This window comes from Amblyraja radiata, chromosome 7 (genome assembly GCF_010909765.2).
Source record: "Amblyraja radiata isolate CabotCenter1 chromosome 7, sAmbRad1.1.pri, whole genome shotgun sequence".
Lineage (NCBI taxonomy): Eukaryota > Metazoa > Chordata > Chondrichthyes > Rajiformes > Rajidae > Amblyraja > Amblyraja radiata.
In genome coordinates this window covers 49,227,758-49,246,800 of record NC_045962.1, presented here as the reverse complement: position 1 = coordinate 49,246,800, position 19,043 = coordinate 49,227,758, and the positions used below count along the sequence as shown (strand labels likewise).

Sequence of the window (19,043 nt, the reverse complement as noted above, 5' to 3'; positions counted from 1 at the left end):
CAGCTCTCATTTGTTCTGAATCTTTTCATACCTCTAGTTTCCCACCCCCCTGACTCTCAGTCTGAAGAAGGGTTTCGACTCGAAAGTCAAAGTCAAAGTAAATTTTATTCGTCACATGCACCCAAAGGTGCTGTGAAATGAATTTGCCAGCAGTGATACACTTAAAAAGAACACACAATACACAACAAAACACAAACATCTGTGGTGGAAGGCAACAAAGTTCAGCCACCTATTCCGTCACCTATTCCTTTTCTCCAGAGATGCTGCCTGACCTGCTGAGTTACTCCAGCGTTTTGTGTCTATCTTTGGTTTAAACCAACATTTACAGTTCCTTCCTACCCCCAATATCTATTGTTATCCCACTAACATCCACCGCTACCTTAAATAGGTGTACTTTTACCAACTTGCTGTATTTGCTATTCATAATTTCCTTTTTTTTCCATTCAAAAGTCAGCTTGTCAAACTGCTCTCTGGTACGTTTGTATTCAGCACAGATGTGTAGCCCTGAGCTTCTGTGCAGACTGTGTGGCAATAATTTCCCACCATTTTCACAACATCAACCTGTCCATAAGTACATCTTCCTCATTCTTCTCTATGTTACTATTGTTGTTTCAAAACCCTGGTCTCTTGTGCCTCTTGTATATGCAGCTTGGTCATTTATTTCCATCCTCATCTCAAACCAAAGTTAAAAACATACTTTCTGCGTGACTTGAAATTGCCTGTGTATATTCTGCATTTCTCTGCACTACATTAGACCAGGCAATGACAGATCAGGTAACTTGTTTATCTGAAATCAAGTGGTCAGATGTTCTGGATATACTGTTTGTGCCTATACATGAAGGATGACTGGAGTCTAAGCATAAAAATAATGGTTTCAGGAGAAAGAAAACTACCCATTAAAGGTAACCAGTGTATTCTACACCATAATGACCGACCAATGTTATCCAACACTAGATCTTTGAAAAATGTTGAATGTAGTTTCAACTTGAAAGAGCAAGTTAATAGCAAGCTTTTCGATCATGTGGTCACTCTGTGACTGAGTACCTGCACATACCTGCACATCAATGATATTGAAGAACTACTTAAAGTGTGGTTCATAAATTGGAATTGTGGATAAGACATAAACAACAGACAACAGACAGACAACAGACAATAGGTGCAGGAGTAGGCCATTTGGCCCTTTGAGCCAGCACCACCATTCAATGTGATCATGGCTTATTATCCCCAATCAGTACCCCGTTCCTGCCTTCTCATCATATAGAAACATAGAAAATAGGTACAGGAGGAGGCCATTTGGCCCTTCGAGCCAACACCGCCATTCATTGAGATCATGGCTGATCGTCCCCAATCAATAACCCGTGCCTGCCTTCTCCCCATATCCCTTGATTCCACTAGCCCCTAGAGCTCTATCTAACTCTCTCTTAAATCCATCCAGTGATTTGCCCTCCACTGCCCTCTATGACAGGGAATTCCACAAATTCACAACTCTCTGGGTGAAAAAGCTTTTTCTCACCTCAGTCTTAAATGGCCTCCCTTTTATTCTAAGACTATGGCCCCTGGTTCTGGACTCACCCAACATTGGGAACATTTTTCCTGCATCTAGCTTGTCCAGTCCTTTTATAATTTTATATGTTTCTATAAGACTGCCCCTCATCCTTCTAAACTCCAGTGAATACAAGCCTAGTCTTTTCAATCTTTCCTCGTATGACAGTCCCGCCATCCCAGGGATCAATCTTTGCAGTATCCTTTGGCAATTTTGTTGCATTCATCTAATAGTGTTACTAATATTATTATGTGCTCTTGCTTACTCTGGGCAAAAGTAATGATGATCTGAAAAATTCATGTCAAATCCCACATTTAGATATTCAAGCCTTGGAGAGGATTCAAAGAAAGTCTGCTTCTGAAAACCAGAGAACTGAGTAGAGTCATGAGAAACATGGGACCTTTGAGCTTTGAATGTGACAATTTAGAGGAGACATTGTAAAAGATAGGGGCCGGTGACCCACTGGTCGGTCCGCGGGATTGGTAAAATGCCCGAAGGCTCGTGGTTGCAGAGACCTCGCCCGAAGGCTTGGTGGTTGATGGGACTGGAAGGGAGCCATTGGAAAGGTCAAATGCGAGGAGCAATGGCCGGTAGGAGGGTGGACCGAGGTAATGCCTCAAGCGCCTTCACGGTCGGCTGCAGAATGCGCCCTCGGGACACAAAATTGCCAGGCGAGGTGAGGAGAGGGACGTCGGTTCGTGGGAACTGCTCCAGTGCATCGAGCGAGCAGGCTGACCGGATTTTGGATGTTGAATAGTGGTGCCAAAAATGGCCGCACCCGCACGTGTAATATGTGAAAAATGAATTTCACTTGCATATGTGATAAATAAAGCACTATTGAACTATTGATGTGCAGAGTGAATGGTTTCCCTGGAGGCCACAATATTGGGAATGTAAAAGTGCTAATGCTGACAGATTGGAAGAGATTCAAAGGAAGTTGCTGTATTTAAATGACCACACCAGGCTTTCATGAAAAATCTAAAATATCCACACAAAAGCCACTGATGATCTTATAGAGGTGTATAAAATCATGAGAGGAATAGATCGGGTAGATGCACAGAATCTCTTGGGGAATCGAGGACAAAGGTTCAAGGTGAAGGGGAAAAGATTTAATAGGAATCTGAGGGGTTACCATTGGTGTGGTTTAGTGGATCCTGCAGTGGCAGAGGGGGCCAAAGTTGAAGCCTGCAAACCATCTAAGTTGGACTAGGTGATGGGCAATGGGATGGATAGATGATGAGGTGGTGTGGGCCTTCCATCGCTTGCACTGAGCACCCCCCCCCCCCCCCCTACCTCCCAAGCATGGCCTCTAGGTTTTCAATCCCATTCCAAATGCTCCCTTTGAGCAGTCTTGGGCCAGAGATTCCAAGGAGCCAGTAGGAATATTGCACATCAATAAGTAGGATTTGAGCACATCTTTGAATCGTTCTCGCTGTCTGTCTGATAGTCTCTGTGCACCACATAGTAATCTCATTCCAAATAACACAGTTGGACCTGGGCAAGTTTCGGAGTTGAGTTCTTTCTATTCTGCAGCTTCCCAAGAGCGCTGCTCCCAACACAGAGCTAAACTTGTAACGACGCGGATCCGTGCAGTTGGTTGGACAAGATGCTGGCTTTGGCAAGTTAGTGTTGATGGGCGTTAGCCATTTGGAGAGTGCTGTGTCACACATATAAGTAGAAAACACTGCAGCGGAAGAAACCGTCAGGCGTGTGAACATTGCTATTGAGCAAAGACACAGGCGAGCTCTCGCAAACTCCTCCGCCTGAAAGAGGAGCTCAGTCGGCAGGTTGCGGTCCGTTCAGTTTGCAAACGCACCGTTACTTCCGCATATCTCCTTAAAACTCTGACCCTCTGGGGATATAGTGTGGAGTTCAAAGAGAAAACGGGTGAACGAGAAGTGTGGCGACGGAGTAGCGGTTTGAGGCGCAGTAAGTAACCACGTTATTTGTGCAGTGGCGCTCTCCATGGCACTTCATGTTGGTGATTGATGGTCGGAATTGTGCTTTTTCTTACATATATTCTCTGCATAAAGTATACACCGGAAATAACAATGGCTGAACGACAGTGTCGACCCCTCATGCTACAAGCTCTTGGTTGGAGTGGTTTGGAGGGGGTTTGCGAACTCACTCTCACTTTACCGGTGTAGAGATTACAAGGCAGCTGCTACCACACCGAACCTTGCCTCTTTTGCGAAGCCTTTCTGCTAAAACTCCAGTCAGTTGCAAATTGCCTGCACCTCAGGGCTCAGTCTGTTGGCACAGCCGAACATCAGTCGCTGCATTCTTTATCCAAGAAGAGCTTTGCAAGTTTACAAGTTCTCTTATTGCAAATCCGGCTTTTCGATGTCCCTTTCGCCCACAGCTCCGAGTCTGCCGCAGTGCCAGCACTTGCCCTTATCTGGGCGGTTACGACATCTACAGTGGCAGACTATCCAGGGGGGGGTCCAGAGCCTCGATGTTCAGCAATTGCTCGGCCTCCACGCGTTACGTTTCAAAACTTTGGCCCCACGATTCCGAGGTTGCTCATTTATTTTGATTCTCTTATAGACTCTGGAGTTATCCTCCAAGCTGCTTCTCCTTAAAACCCCCTTCCTGCGACCAAACTTTAATTTTTCTGCGCCAATGTCTCCTTGTGTGATTCAATGTCAATCTTGATTGCGCTCCTGTAAAACATCTTGTGATATTTGGACACACGGTCACTTTCGTTTCAATGTTTTATGCGCAAATATGCTTTGCTAAGACATGTCTGTATTGTGATTTCAGAAGTATTTATATGAATCTTAAAGCAAACAATCTTTGGACGGCGTCGAGGCAACCGAGTTCATATAGAAGATAGACACAAAAAGCTGGAGTACTACTCAGCGGGACAGGCATCATCCTTGGAGAGAAGGAATATGGGTGACGTTTGGGGTCGAGACGCTTCTGCCTGTCCCGCTGAGTTACTCCAGCTTTTTGTGTCTATCTTCAGTATAAACCAGCATCTGCAGTTCCTTCCTACTCATTGAATATAAATGCAGCTTTCGTGTTTTGTTTCATTTAGTTTATAATTGTACTGCCATTTTAAAAATATACCTTTTTATCCATTTTAAATATTGCCTTTTAATATTATCCTTGTATGTGAATACCTGGCCAATAAACGTATTCATTCATTCATTCATTCATTATCTCTCTTCAAAACACAATTAAATCTACAAACTCCTGACAAGTTGATTCATAACCTCGGGATCAAAGACCATCAACTTCTGTCTGTGAACATTTTGTAACAGCTATCCACGTAGGTCCCGATGTGTAGCCATATCCCTCGTATATCTGTTCCCACTGAAATATCTCGAAAAGGAAAACGAACATTGAGGCAAATATAAGGATTGTGCGACTGAAAGCTTGGTAGAAGTTAGGGGTTTTAAGCCAGGACTTGGAAGTCGAACAGATCAATCTGAAGAAGGGTCTCGACTCGAAATGTCGCCAATTCCTTCTATCCAGAGATACTGAGTTACCGCTGAGTTACTCCAGCATTTTATGTCTCTCTTAGAAGTCGAGGGAGGCATAGCGAGCAGTGGAGTGGGAGGCAGAGTGAGAATGGGGAAGTCAGGGGTTGGGGTTGAGAAATGTACAGATGATTGCTGCGATAACAGCGAATGTTGGTCAAGCATCGGGAGGAATGGACAAGAAAAAACAGACTAGTTGAAAGGTGGGTTGGAGAGGTTGCACAGAAGATAGACACAAAATGCCGGAGTAACTCAGCGGGACTGGCAGCATCTCTGGAGAGGAGGAATGGGTGACGTTCGGGTCGAGGCCCTTCTTCAGACTGAAAGTCACGGGGAAGGGAAACAAGATATAGACGAAATGTAGAGAAAAAAAGCAACGGATGAAAGATATGCAAAAAAGTAACAATCATAAAGGAAACAGGCCAATGTTAGCTGTTTGTTGGGTGAGAACGAGAAGCTGGTATGACTTGGGTGGGGGAGGAATGAAGAGAGAGTGAATGCAAGGGTTACTTGAAGTTAGATAAATCAATATTCATACCATTGGATTGTAAGCTGCCCAAGCAAAACATGAGATGCTGTTCCTCCAATTTGTGTTTAGCCTCACTCCTTCAATGGAGGACAGAAAGGTCAGTGTGGGAATGGGAAGGAGATTTAAAGTGTTTAGCAACCGGGAGATCATGTAGGTCCAGGCGGACTGAGCGAAGGTGTGCAACGAAACGATCAGCCAGTCTATGTTTGGTCTCACCGATGTTTAAGAGTCCACATCTTGAACAACAGATACAGTAGATGCGGATGGGGGAGGTGCAAGTGAACCTCTGCCTAACCTGAAAGGACTGTTGGGGTCTCTGGACAGAGTCGAGGGAGAAGGTATAGGGCCAGGTGTTGCATCTCCCATGCTGCAGGGGAAGGTTCCTGGGGAGAGGATGATTTGGGTGGGAAGGGATGAGTTAACCAGGGAGTTGCGGAGGGAACCGTCTCTACAGGCGGAAAGGGGTGGAGGTGGGAAGATATGACTAGTGGTGGGATCCCGTTGGAGGTGATGTTGGACGATTATGTGTAGTATGCGATGGCTGATGGGGTGAAAGGTAAGGACGACAGTGGCCAATTATGTTTGATTGTTGAAGTCTACGTGGAGGTCAAGGAAGAAAAGCTCAAGATGACCACAACCCTTGATCATATCTGGGGAGTGTCAGTGTTTTGGGAGGTACAACATTAGAGCAGCAGACCACAGGGCACCACATTTCTAGTCTCCAACTAATTTTGGAAATAAGGCTGTACCCAAAACCTTTTCTTAGCATAGTATCTCACTGAGTCACTCTTGTGAAAACAAGGCTCAGACAAATGAACATTTCTATTATTCTGGAATTATTGAAATCACCACGAGAGAAAATAGAATAATCTAAATTGTTTGTGCTTTTGCGATGAGTGGTTGTGTTAATGTACCTATGTCATTCTAAACAGACTTGCCTTTTGCAGAACTTTTCTCTTTAAGATATCCCAGAGAAATTGATTGACAATTAAAAAGGCATGAAACATGGTTACCATTATATACCTTTTTCACCCAGAGTGTTGTGAATTTATGGAATTCCCTGCCACCGAGGGCAGTGGAGGCCAAATCACTATATGGATTTAAGAGAGAGTTAGATAGAGCTCCAGGGGCTAGTGGAGTCAAGGGATATGGGGAGAAGGCAGGCACGGGTTATTGATAGGGGACGATCAGCCATGATCACAATGAATGGCGGTGCTGGCTCGAAGGGCCGAATGGCCTCCTCCTGCACCTATTTTCTATGTTTCTATGTTTCTATGAAGTAGGAAATGTGGCAGTAAATTTGAGTGCAGCAAGATATAAAAAAAGCAACAAGGTGATATTGAGAGATAATCTGTTTTAGTGATGTGAGTATAACAAAGAAAAACTTTGCAGATATTTCTCCTGCTCTTCAAGGGTAAAGGAGGGAATTTGTACATTGAGTCACAGGATGTAGATGAGGTACTAAGATAGATAGATAGATAGATATAATTTATTGCCACACAACCAGGGTTGGTGGAAATTTGGGTTGTCAGCAGCAGTACAATAATAAAGAACACACAATAAAACTGTAACACAAACATCCACCACAGCATTCATCACTGTGGTGGAAGGCACAAAAATTTGGCCAGTCCTCCTCCATTTCCCCCCCGTGTACAGGACCAGAGTCCAGTCAGTCCAGGATCGGCTCTTCCTCACCGGAGACCGCGGCTTTAGATTGTTGTAGGCCGCAGGCCGGCGGTCGAGATTTAAAGTCCCCGCCGCGGCCAGAAGCACCGTAGACTGCAGGGCCGGCGGTCGAAGCTCCCCTCCAGGGGTGATGGTAAGTCCATGCCGCACCCGCGGTAGAAGTCGGCTGCGGGCCGGCAGTGATGGCTTCTTCTTCCCCCGGGTCCCCCACGAGGGATCCCGGGCTGTAGACGGCGCACCAGCTGGAGCTCTGCAGACCGCGGCTTCAGGCTGCGACTTCAGGCTGCCGGCAGCCCCGAGCCAGCGAAACGGAGCGCTCCCCTCCAGCGAGGGCTCACCCGCTCCACATCGAGATTCCACGCAGCGCCCGCCGCTGAAGCCCCAGGCACGTCTCCGGGAAAGGCCGCGTCGATCCTTGATGTTAGGCCACGGGGGAGGCGACCTGGAAAAAGTCGCCTCTCCATGGAGGAGGCGACCGAAGCGGTTTCCCCCTTACCCCCCCAATGTAAGAGAGTACATTGTATCTGTATTCATAATGGAGGAGGTGAGAGCAGAGTGGAGAATACTAATATGCTTAGACAGTTTAAAATCCAGAAAGATGTGGTGTTGGGGCTATTGAAGAGCATTAAGGTGGATACATGCCCAGAGCCTGATAGTATCAATCACAGGTTATTAAGAGAGACAAGAGAAGAGATTGCAGATGCCTTGACAAAGGTCTTTGCTACTTGTCTAGCCACAGATGACGTCCCGGAGAACTGGAGTGGAGCTAATGTTCTTTCTTTATTTAATAAGGTAAGTAGTGATAAACCAGGAAATGGTCGGCTGGTGAGCCTCACGTCAGTGTTAAGAAAGATATTGGAGAGGATTCTTTGGGATTGGAATCACTTCCATTTGGAATGGAATGGGCTAATTATGGACAGTGAGCATGGCTTTGTCTATGGCAGGTCATGTCTTATTAATTTGATAGAGTTTTTTGAGGTGATAAATGTGATCGATGAGGGTAGTGATGGATGCTGTCTACATAGGTTTTACTAATGCATTTGATAAAGTCCCACATGGTAGGCTGAACTAGTAGATTAAAATGCATGGGATTCACTGTGAATTGCATGTATTCAAAACTGGCATACTCATAGAGCACAGAGGGTTGTGGTGGAACTGATTGTGGATGATCAGCCATGATCCCATTGGATGGTGGTGCTGGCTCGAAGGACAAATGGCCTTCTCCTGCAGCTATTGTCTATTGTCTATTGGAACCAGTGGAATTCCACAGGGATCTGTGCTGGGATCTCTGTTGTTTGTGATATCTGTAAATGACGGACGTAAATGTACATAGATTAGTTAGTAAGTTTGCAGACGACGCCAAGATTACTGGAGTTGTGAACAGTGAGGAAAGTTGTCAAAGTTTACAGCGGGATATAGATCAACTGCAGAAATGGGCGAAGAAATGATAGATGGATTTTAATCCATGAAAGTGTGAGATGTTGCACTTTGGGAGGTCGAGTGTAAAGGAAAGGTTTATGACAAGACCCTTCACAGCATTGATGTTCATAGGGAGCTTGGGGCCAAGTCCTTAGCTCCATGAAAGTGGCAACATAAGTTGATAGAGTTGTAAAGACTGAATATTGTATGCTCACCTTCATTGATTGGGGTATTTAGTATTAGAGCCATGGTGCATATATCAAAGACTAGAGGATATAGTTTTAAGGTAAGAGGGCAAAGCATAGGGGAGATGTGCAGGGCAAGGTGGGGGCCTTCAACGCGCTGATGGATGCAAACACAATTGTGGCACTTAAAAGGCTTTTGAATAAACACATGGCTCTGCAGGGATTGGAGGGATATGGATTAGGTGCAGGCATATGAGATGAATTTAAAAGCACAAAGTACTGAAGTAACTCAACGGGCCAGGCAGCATCTCGAAAGGACATGGATAGGTAACATTTTGGATTGTTTTCATGCATTTTACTGCTCTACTGTAAAATCTCTTCAAGGAATGCTTACTTTGAAAATTTTCGCCTCTGTGCAATGACAAGAGTTCTGTGAAACCCTTTCTCACTTCTTCCCCCTCTGTGATTCCTGCTGCTCTCCTGCTCTTCGACCAGGGACTGATCCAGACTCACTGGAAGTGTCCAGACCCGAAATGTCACCAATCCATGTTTTTGAGAGGCTGCCTGACCAGCTGAGTTATTCCAGCACTCTGATTTTTTTCCATAAGCCAGCATCTATAGTTCGTTGTGCATCATGAGATTCGTTTATCTTGTCATCATGTTCAGCACAGACATTGAAATGACAGATGGAATTTAATCTGCGTGCATGTGAGATGTTGCACTTTGGGTGGTCAAATGGAAGGGGAAATTATATAGTGAATGACTGGGCCTTAACAGCATTGGCGAACACAGGGCCTTGGGATCCAAGTCCATAGCTCCCTAAAAGTAACAACACACTACGGCAGAGAGGTAAATTATAAAGGAGATTTAAAAGACGAAGTTATTTGTACACAAGGAGTGGTGGGTGTCTCGGGCTAGAGGAGGTGATGGAAGCAGAGAGAGAGAGAGAGAGAGAGTCATAGAATGATAAAAACAGGCATGAGAACAGGCATACAGCACGAAAACATGTCCTTTAACCCAGCATGTTTATGCCGACCAAGAATACTCATCTAAGCTAGCCCCATTTAACTCAATTGACCCATGTGCCCCTAAACCTTTCCCATCCATGTTCCAGTACAGATGTCTTTTAAATGTTGTTATTGTACGTGCCTGAACTACTTCCTCTGGCAGCTCATTCCATACACCTACCAACCTCAGGTGTGTAGAGGGCATGAGTTGCCATAGATCAAATGTTGCTAGTGTGAAGAAGTTGCCTCTCAGGTTCCTATTAAGTCTTTCCCCTCACACCTTAAACATATGTCCTCCAAAATTTGATTCCACTACCCTGGGAAAAAGACACTGTGCATTCACCCTATCTATTTTCCTTATGATTTTATACACCTCCATAAGATCACTCGTCAATTTCCTGCACTCCATGGAATAAAGTTTTAGCCTGCCCAACTTCTCAGGCTCTCGAGTCCTGGCAACATCCTTGTAAATCTGTGCACCTATTCCAGCTTAATGACATCCCTCCTATAGCAGTGTGAACAAAACTCCACACAATACTCCAAATGTGTCCTCATCCATGTCTTGTACAACTGTTACATAATGTCCCAACTTCTATGTTCAAGAGGGAACTGCAGTTGCTGGAAAATCGAAGGTAGACAAGAATGCTAGTGAAACTCAGCGGGTGCGGCAGCATCTATGGAGCGAAGGAAATAGGCAACGTTTCGGGCCGAAACCCTTCGGGTTTCCGAGAGGGGTTTCGGCCCGAAACGTTGCCTATTTCCTTTGCTCCATAGATGCTGCCGCACCCGCTGAGTTTCTCCAGCATTTTTGTCTACGTCCCAACTTCTATACTCCTTGACTGATTCACGTCCCACTGTTCACTGTGAAGGTCCTGTCTTGGTTTGACTTCCCAAAATGCAACACCTCACACTTATCTGAATTAATCTATATTTGTCATTCCTCGACCCACATCCCCAACTGATCAAGATTCCATTGTAATTCTTGATAACTGTCTTCACTCTCTATAATGCCACCTATTTTAGTGTCATCCGCAAACCTATTAATCATGCCTAGTACATTCTGATACAAATTGCTCATACGAATGCCAAAGTCAGATAGCAATGCCCCAGTACTGACCCCTGAGGCACACAACTAATCACAATGCCTTAAACCCCTGTCTCACGGTGCGAGTTGACCCACGAGGTACCCCGAGTTTAAAACAAATTTAACTCATGGTAATCACGTACAATTAATGTAGCGGGAACGTCGGAACTCGTGAACGCAACTTAGCGACTTGTGCCGCTAACGGCAGGTTCCCGTGAAACTTGATAACTCTTGAAAAAATTCAAACATGTTTAAAGTTTTCCACGAGTAAAATGTACTGTTGAAGTTAAAAATTGAAACATTTAAACTCGTTGTAAGAACTTGGTGGCCCTTGAGTTAAACTTAGTGACTCTTGAGTCTACCGTGTTAACTCGTGGACACTCTGAACTCGGCAGCTGGACAGAGAACAGTGACCTGGGAGATTAGTTCCGTTATCCCTCTGATGTTGATTCTTATCTGTATGTTTATGTTGTTTTTTTGCATGTTTGAGCATGTTTTAGTTTTTTTTGGATACTCCCTCTTTTTCTAATAGCTTAAAGTGTTGAAAAGCAATAAAAGAGAGTTCTTTGTTATCAAAACAAATTGATGTCTGGAAGTCTTCATTTTAATATCATTACAAAGTCTCATGTAAGACTTGAATGTAATATTCCTTTCATCATACAACACAAAATTGAGGAAGTGGCACAATATATTCACATCTTGATTCTCACAATCATTTGTGAGAGTTAAGGACTCAGGTTTGTAGGTTATTTAGTTTGGTATAATTGAAAGTTGTCCCTAGTGTGTGCAGCTTAGTGTTAATGTGCGGGAATCGCTGGTCAGGTGCAGGAGTGCGCTGTATCTCTAAACTAATCTAAATTAAACGACAATAAACCACAATCCATCGCAATCAGACGTGACTTGTCAAATGATGGCCCACCTTCACTGTGACTTCCGACAGCTGAGGTTAGGTGCCGTGGTCCACACATGGCATCGTCTCCCTTGTTGGCCGTCTTTGACTTTGGAAACAGTGCGAAGATGCCTATTAAACTACTTCAGCAAAAACAATTGAGACACACCACTAACACTTTGTGTCGGTCAATCTGCCCCATAAGATCGTGACGCCTGTTTCAACCCTGGCAACGTTATTACAGGTGCTGGAATAACTCAACGGGTCAGACAGCATCTCTGGAGAAAAGGAAGAGTTGAGGTTTCGGGTCGAGATCCTTCTTCAGTTATTACAGCATTACACCCGTGCATGTCGTTATAATTCCATTTACTGAAGACTTTTGATTCTCAGAATTGAGTCGGGAGAGTCAGTGATGGTTGGCTTAGTGAAAACACCAATTTGTATGTCAAATCAGAGAGGACAGATATTCCTAGATTAAAACAGTGTGCAAAACAGGCCCTTCGGCCCAACTCGCCCACACCGGCCAACAATGTTTCAGATCCCCTAATCCCACTTGTTTGCGCTTGGTCCACAACCCTCCACTCCTGTCCTATCTATGGATAGATTGTGACATATGCTGTGCTTTTTAAATGTTAAAAATAATCCCCTCTCAGTAGATCAGAAAATAAGACAAACAGCACGGTGAATGTGAAGCAAAGTCTTTATTCATCTTGTTCAATATAAAAAACACTTTTTTGCTCATGTTGAGGAAAGGAGCACCACAGCAAACAACACAGTGGTCTGAAAAAGGGCTTCTTAAACATGCAAATCAACAAATGAAGCACAAAGTATTTCCAGTATATACTCTCATTCAACTGAGAAATGGAACACAAGCCTAAATTCAGGCAATAAAAGAGACAATGCAAAGCACTCAATGGCAAGTTTTGAGATCTACTATCAGATAAGCAGATGCATGATAACCACTTTTTAAAGAAAAGACAGATGCAATAAAATTACTTACACTAAAATGAAAAAATAAATCCACACTTAAAGTTTGTAATATATTTTTTTATTAAAGGTAATCAATTACAATGCTTCAAACAACTTTATATCAAATTAATTCAATTTGCATTAAGTAAAACACTAGTAATACTTATCTACTGTTTTTTTAGAAATAATGATAGAGAAAGAATAGAGGAAGAATAAATCATTAAGAGAGTGATTAAATAATAATTTGATTATATATAGGAAAGAAAAGAGAAACGAAAAAAAAAAAAAAAAAAAAAATTTTTAGTAACCACAATATGTATTATTAATAACACTACTACAAGTGATAGTATCAATAAAGACATATATGTAATTCCAATATAAAAATGAATTATTCTCACCAAATCCCGCAGGGTGCACGTCGAGCTGTGTTGCCAAGAACAGCTACTTCTCTAAATACTGTATATATGGAGACCATATCTGTTCAAAAGAATTATACTTGTCCAATAGGACAAATCTAATTCTTTCCAGATGTAACGTCTCCATCATCTCTGTTGCCCACATTTTGGTTGTGGGGGATAATGTTCCCTTCCAAAATTTCAATATGATTTTTTTTCCAATTATTAAACAGTAATCAAAGAAATTTCTTTGATTTACTGTAAGTGATAGATGTAAATCCGGAATTCCAAATATTATTAGCTTTGGGTTAGGGTCCAATTTAACTTTGATGACTTCAGAAATAACTTTAAAGATTTCTGTCCAGTAATAATTCAATTTAGGACATGTAACGAAACTATGTATTAAATTTGCCTCTGCTTTCTTGCACTTATCACAAATAGCGGAGAGATTCGGAAAAATACTATTTAATTTAGTTTTCGAATAATGTAACCTATATAATACTTTAAATTGTATCAGTATATGTCTGGCGTTTAATGAACACCGGTGTATTCGTTGTAGACTTTCTTCCCAGTTTTCTTTTGTTATAGCCAATCCCATTTCATTTTCCCATGCTTGACGATATACTTCCGTTATTGGATTATCCTTATCCAAAATGATGTTATATATATAGGCTATTAATTTTTCTGTATTTGGATATAAATTAAACAGTTCATCTAACAATCCTGCTTCTTTATTTTTATAATCGTGTGTATTGGATTTAATATAATCTCTAATTTGTAAATACCTAAACAAATGTTGTGGAGACAATCCATAAATATCTTGTAACTCCTGGAATAAAAGAAATTTTCCTTTTCTATACAGATGTTCTATCCTTGTAATTCCTAAATCATCCCATTGTTTAAACCCCCCATCTAATATAGCAGGTTTAAACGATGGATTATTCATAATTGGTAATCTAAATGAGAGATTATCCAAGTGTAGAGTCTTAACTATTTGTTTCCAAATACGTCTATTATTATATATTATTAGGTTGTCTTTATAATATTTTTTTTGTACTTCCGTTGGTGCAAAAATTATCGAACCTACATTGAAAGGTAGACAGTCCTCCTTTTCTATATTTAACCATGTCGGTTCATGATCCATATTTACCCACCAGAAATTCATATTCTTAATCTGAACAGCCCAAAAATAATATAAAAAGTTTGGAAGTGCTAATCCTCCATTTATCTTAGCTTTACATAGATGTTTTTTATTTATTCTGTGATTTTTATAATCCCAAATAAAGCTATTGACAATATTATCAATTTTTTTAAAAAAAGTTTTCGGAAGAAAAAAAGGAATAGCCTGAAACAAATATAACAACTGCGGTAGAAATACCATCTTTATGGCACTTATTCTACCAATCATGGATATAGGCAGTGTTTTCCAATATAAAATATTTTTTCTAAGTTTATCTAATAGTTGAGGATAGTTGGATTTTATTAATGCGTTATGAGTTTTAGTTACGTTAATCCCTAAATATTTAAGTTTGTCTGTAACTACTTTTAATGGGTATTGTTGTAATGTATTAAGATTTATTCCTGTTATTGGCATAATCTCGCTTTTATCCCAATTAATCCTATACCCAGAAAATGCACCAAACTTAGTTATAATGTTTAGCAGGTTGGGAATACTAATTTCCGGTTTTGTAATATAAATCAAAACATCATCTGCATATAAAGAAATTTTATTAATTGTTGTATCAGTATTATAGCCATATATTTCAGGTTCAGATCTAATTTTTTCCGCCAATGGTTCTATCACCAATGCGAACAATAAGGGTGATAACGGACATCCCTGTCTGCATCCCCTAGAGAGTTTGAATTTGGCTGATAAAATTTGGTTAGTCAAAATTCTTGCCATAGGATTCGAGTATAAAATTCTTACCCATTTACAAAATCTATCCCCCAATTGAAACTTTTCCATTATATTAAATAAATACATCCATTCCACCTGATCAAACGCTTTTTCTGCATCTAGTGATATAACCGCTAGTTCCGTATCTCGTATTCTTTTTGAATATATAATATTAAACAAACGTCTGAGATTATGGGATGAGTAACGTTTTGGGATAAAACCTGTTTGATCATAATGTATTAATTTAGAGATCACTAAACTTAATCTCCTAGATAAGACCTTAGTTAATATTTTTTGGTCTGTATTTAAAAGGGCAATCGCTCTATATGATCCAGGATCTTCCAAATCCTTATCTACTTTAGGGATGAGTGTAATTGTGGATTCATTTAAAGATTCTGGTAATTTTCCTTGGTCATATGCATATCTATACATTATTTGTAATCTTGGGGAAATCAGATCTTGAAATTTTTTATAAAATTCTGCACTCAGGCCATCTGGGCCCGCTGCTTTTCCGTTCTTAAGCGAACTAATTGATTCTATAATATCTTTTACTGTTATTTCAGCATTTAACAATTCTCTACCTTCCTGATCTAAGCTATTGATTTGACATTCTTGTAAAAATATTTCCATACTATCTGTTTGTCCTGTTAGTTTTGACGAATAAAGATTTTTATAATATTGTAAAAATCTATCATTAATATCTTTTGGAGTAATTAATATATTTCCATACTCAGATCTAATTCCGTGTATCATCTTCTCATCTTCTAATTTTCTAAGCTGTCGTGCTAGTAATTTTTGTGGCTTATCTCCAAATTCAAAATACACTTGCTTAGTTTGTTGAAAAAGTTTAATCACTTGATTAGAATATATTTTATTTAATCTATATTTTACTGATGCAATTTTATTACTTAACTCTTTGGAAGGCTGTTTTATATTTTCATTATCTAGACGTTTTATCTCATTTTCTAAATTTTGTTCTATTTTTCGATTTTCTTTATTGAGATGTGCTTGTGCGGATATTATTGCGCCACTTGTACATTCTGATACAAATTGCTCATACGGATGCCAAAGTCAGATAGCAATGCCCCAGTACTGACCCCTGAGGCACACAACTAATCACAATGCCTTAAACCCCTGTCTCACGGTGCGAGTTGACCCACGAGGTACCCCGAGTTTAAAACAAATTTAACTCATGGTAATCACGTACAATTAACGTAGCGGGAACGTCGGAACTCGTGAACGCAACTTAGCGACTTGTGCCGCTAACGGCAGGTTCCCGTGAAACTTGATAACTCTTGAAAAAATTCAAACATGTTTAAAGTTTTCCACGAGTAAAATGTACTGTTGAAGTTAAAAATTGAAACATTTAAACTCGTTGTAAGAACTTGGTGGCCCTTGAGTTAAACTTAGTGACTCTTGAGTCTACCGTGTTAACTCGTGGACACTCTGAACTCGGCAGCTGGACAGAGAACAGTGACCTGGGAGATTAGTTCCGTTATCCCTCTGATGTTGATTCTTATCTGTATGTTTATGTTGTTTTTTTGCATGTTTGAGCATGTTTTAGTTTCTTTTGGATACTACCTCTTTTTCTAATAGCTTAAAGTGTTGAAAAGCAATAAAAGAGAGTTCTTTGTTATCAAAACAAATTGATGTCTGGAAGTCTTCATTTTAATATCATTACAAAGTCTCATGTAAGACTTGAATGTAATATTCCTTTCATCATACAACACAAAATTGAGGAAGTGGCACAATATATTCACATCTTGATTCTCACAATCATTTGTGAGAGTTAAGGACTCAGGTTTGAAGGTTATTTAGTTTGGTATAATTGAAAGTTGTCCCTAGTGTGTGCAGCTTAGTGTTAATGTGCGGGAATCGCTGGTCGGTGCGGAGTGCGCTGTATCTCTAAACTAATCTAAATTAAACGACAATAAACCACAATCCATCGCAATCAGACGTGACTTGTCAAATGATGGCCCACCTTCACTGTGACTTCCGACAGCTGAGGTAAGGTGCCGTGGTCCACACATGGCATCGTCTCCCTTGTTGGCCGTCTTTGACTTTGGAAACAGTGCGAAGATGCCTATTAAACTACTTCAGCAAAAACAATTGAGACACACCACTAACACTTTGTGTCGGTCAATCTGCCCCATAAGATCGTGACGCCTGTTTCAACCCCGGCAACGTTATTACAGGTGCTGGAATAACTCAACGGGTCAGACAGCATCTCTGGAGAAAAGGAAGAGTTGAGGTTTCGGGTCGAGATCCTTCTTCAGTTATTACAGCATTACACCCGTGCGTGTCGTTATAATTCCATTTACTGAAGATTTTTGATTCTCAGAATTGAGTCGGGAGAGTCAGTGATGGTTGGCTTAGTGAAAACACCAATTTGTATGTCAAATCAGAGAGGACAGATATTCCTAGATTAAAACAGTGTGCAAAACAGGCCCTTCGGCCCAACTCGCCCACACCGGCCAACAATGTTTCAGCTCCCCTAGTCCCACTTGCTTGCGCTTGGTCCACAACCCTCCACTCCTGTCCTATCTATGGATAGATCGTGACATATGCTGTGCTTTTTAAATGTTAAAAATAATCCCCTCTCAGTAGATCAGAAAATAAGACAAACAGCACGGTGAATGTGAAGCAAAGTCTTTATTCATCTTGTTCAATATAAAAAACACTTTTTTGCTCATGTTGAGGAAAGGAGCACCACAGCAAACAACACAGTGGTCTGAAAAAGGGCTTCTCAAACATGCAAATCAACAAATGAAGCACAAAGTATTTCCAGTATATACTCTCATTCAACTGAGAAATGGATCACAAGCCTAAATTCAGGCAATAAAAGAGACAATGCAAAGCACTCAATGGCAAGTTTTGAGATCTACTATCAGATAAGCAGATGCATGATAACCACTTTTTAAAGAAAAGACAGATGCAATAAAATTACTTACACTAAAATGAAAAAATAAATCCACACTTAAAGTTAAATAAAACAAAGTCATTTTTACCATGTGATGATTTTTCAACACGTCGGTAGAAGTTGTTGGCTCAAGAGTAACTCGGGAGAGGAACTTGGTAACTCGGACGAACTTGGAACATCGCAGAAATGACAAGTAAACGGCAAACTTAGTCATACCAGTGGGAACTCGGTTAAACTCTTGATTATAAACTTGGAATCTCATACACAACCACGAGTCTTTCACTCGGGGTCACTCGTGGGTCAACTCGCACCATGAGACAAGGCCATTATAGAAACCCATTTGGATAATGTCTATGGCCTTTCCCTCGTCAGCTTTTGTGGTTATTTCAAAAAACGCAGTCACATTTGGGAAGCAACATCTCCCAAGGACAAAGACATGCTAACTACATAATCATCCAATGTCTGTCCAAATGCATGTATATTTTCCAGTAACATACCTGCCACAGATGTTAGGCATCTTGGTCTATAGTTCCCACGTTTTTCTTTGCTGCCCGACCGAAATAGATGCGCAACATTAACCACAATTCCAATCATCCAGTACCTCACCCATGTCTATAGATGATTCATATTTCACAGCTAGGACTTCTGCAATTTCTTTTGTGGGAGGATACACACAACATTGACCTTCAGTTTTTCAAAGGTTGCTACAAAAATAGGAGATTGATCAAACTGAGACCATACAAATGTAAATTGGGAGTTAAATGAAGAGAGCTGGAAAGGTTCAGGTTTATTATTGTCACATGTACCAAAGTACAGTGAAAAGCTTTGTATTGCAGGTATTTCAGCAGATCAGTTATACCATACATAGATACAATCTGTTCATATTCAAGCACAATAGATAGAGCAAAGGGGAATATACAGAGTGCAGAATATAGTTTTCAGCATTGTAGAGCACTGTAGCACATTAGTTCTCCATGGGGTAGAGGTGAATCACCATTCACCTCTGAAGGACCATTCAGAAGCCTGTTAATGGAG

At 41.1% G+C, this 19,043-nt stretch overlaps 1 protein-coding gene across 2 annotated transcripts in view; it reads left to right on the top strand.

Annotated features, from left to right (window-relative positions):
• itgb2 (integrin subunit beta 2) overlaps positions 1–19,043 on the top strand; it is a 97,728-nt gene that overhangs the window by 759 nt on the left and 77,926 nt on the right. The window contains exon 1 of one of the 2 annotated variants that reach the window (XM_033024431.1): positions 3,222–3,472. The exons of the other annotated variant lie outside the window; for it this stretch is intronic. The gene's annotated coding sequence lies outside the window, so the exon portion shown is untranslated. Of the gene's footprint in view, positions 1–3,221; positions 3,473–19,043 lie in introns of those variants that run through there. 2 annotated transcript variants of the gene reach the window in all.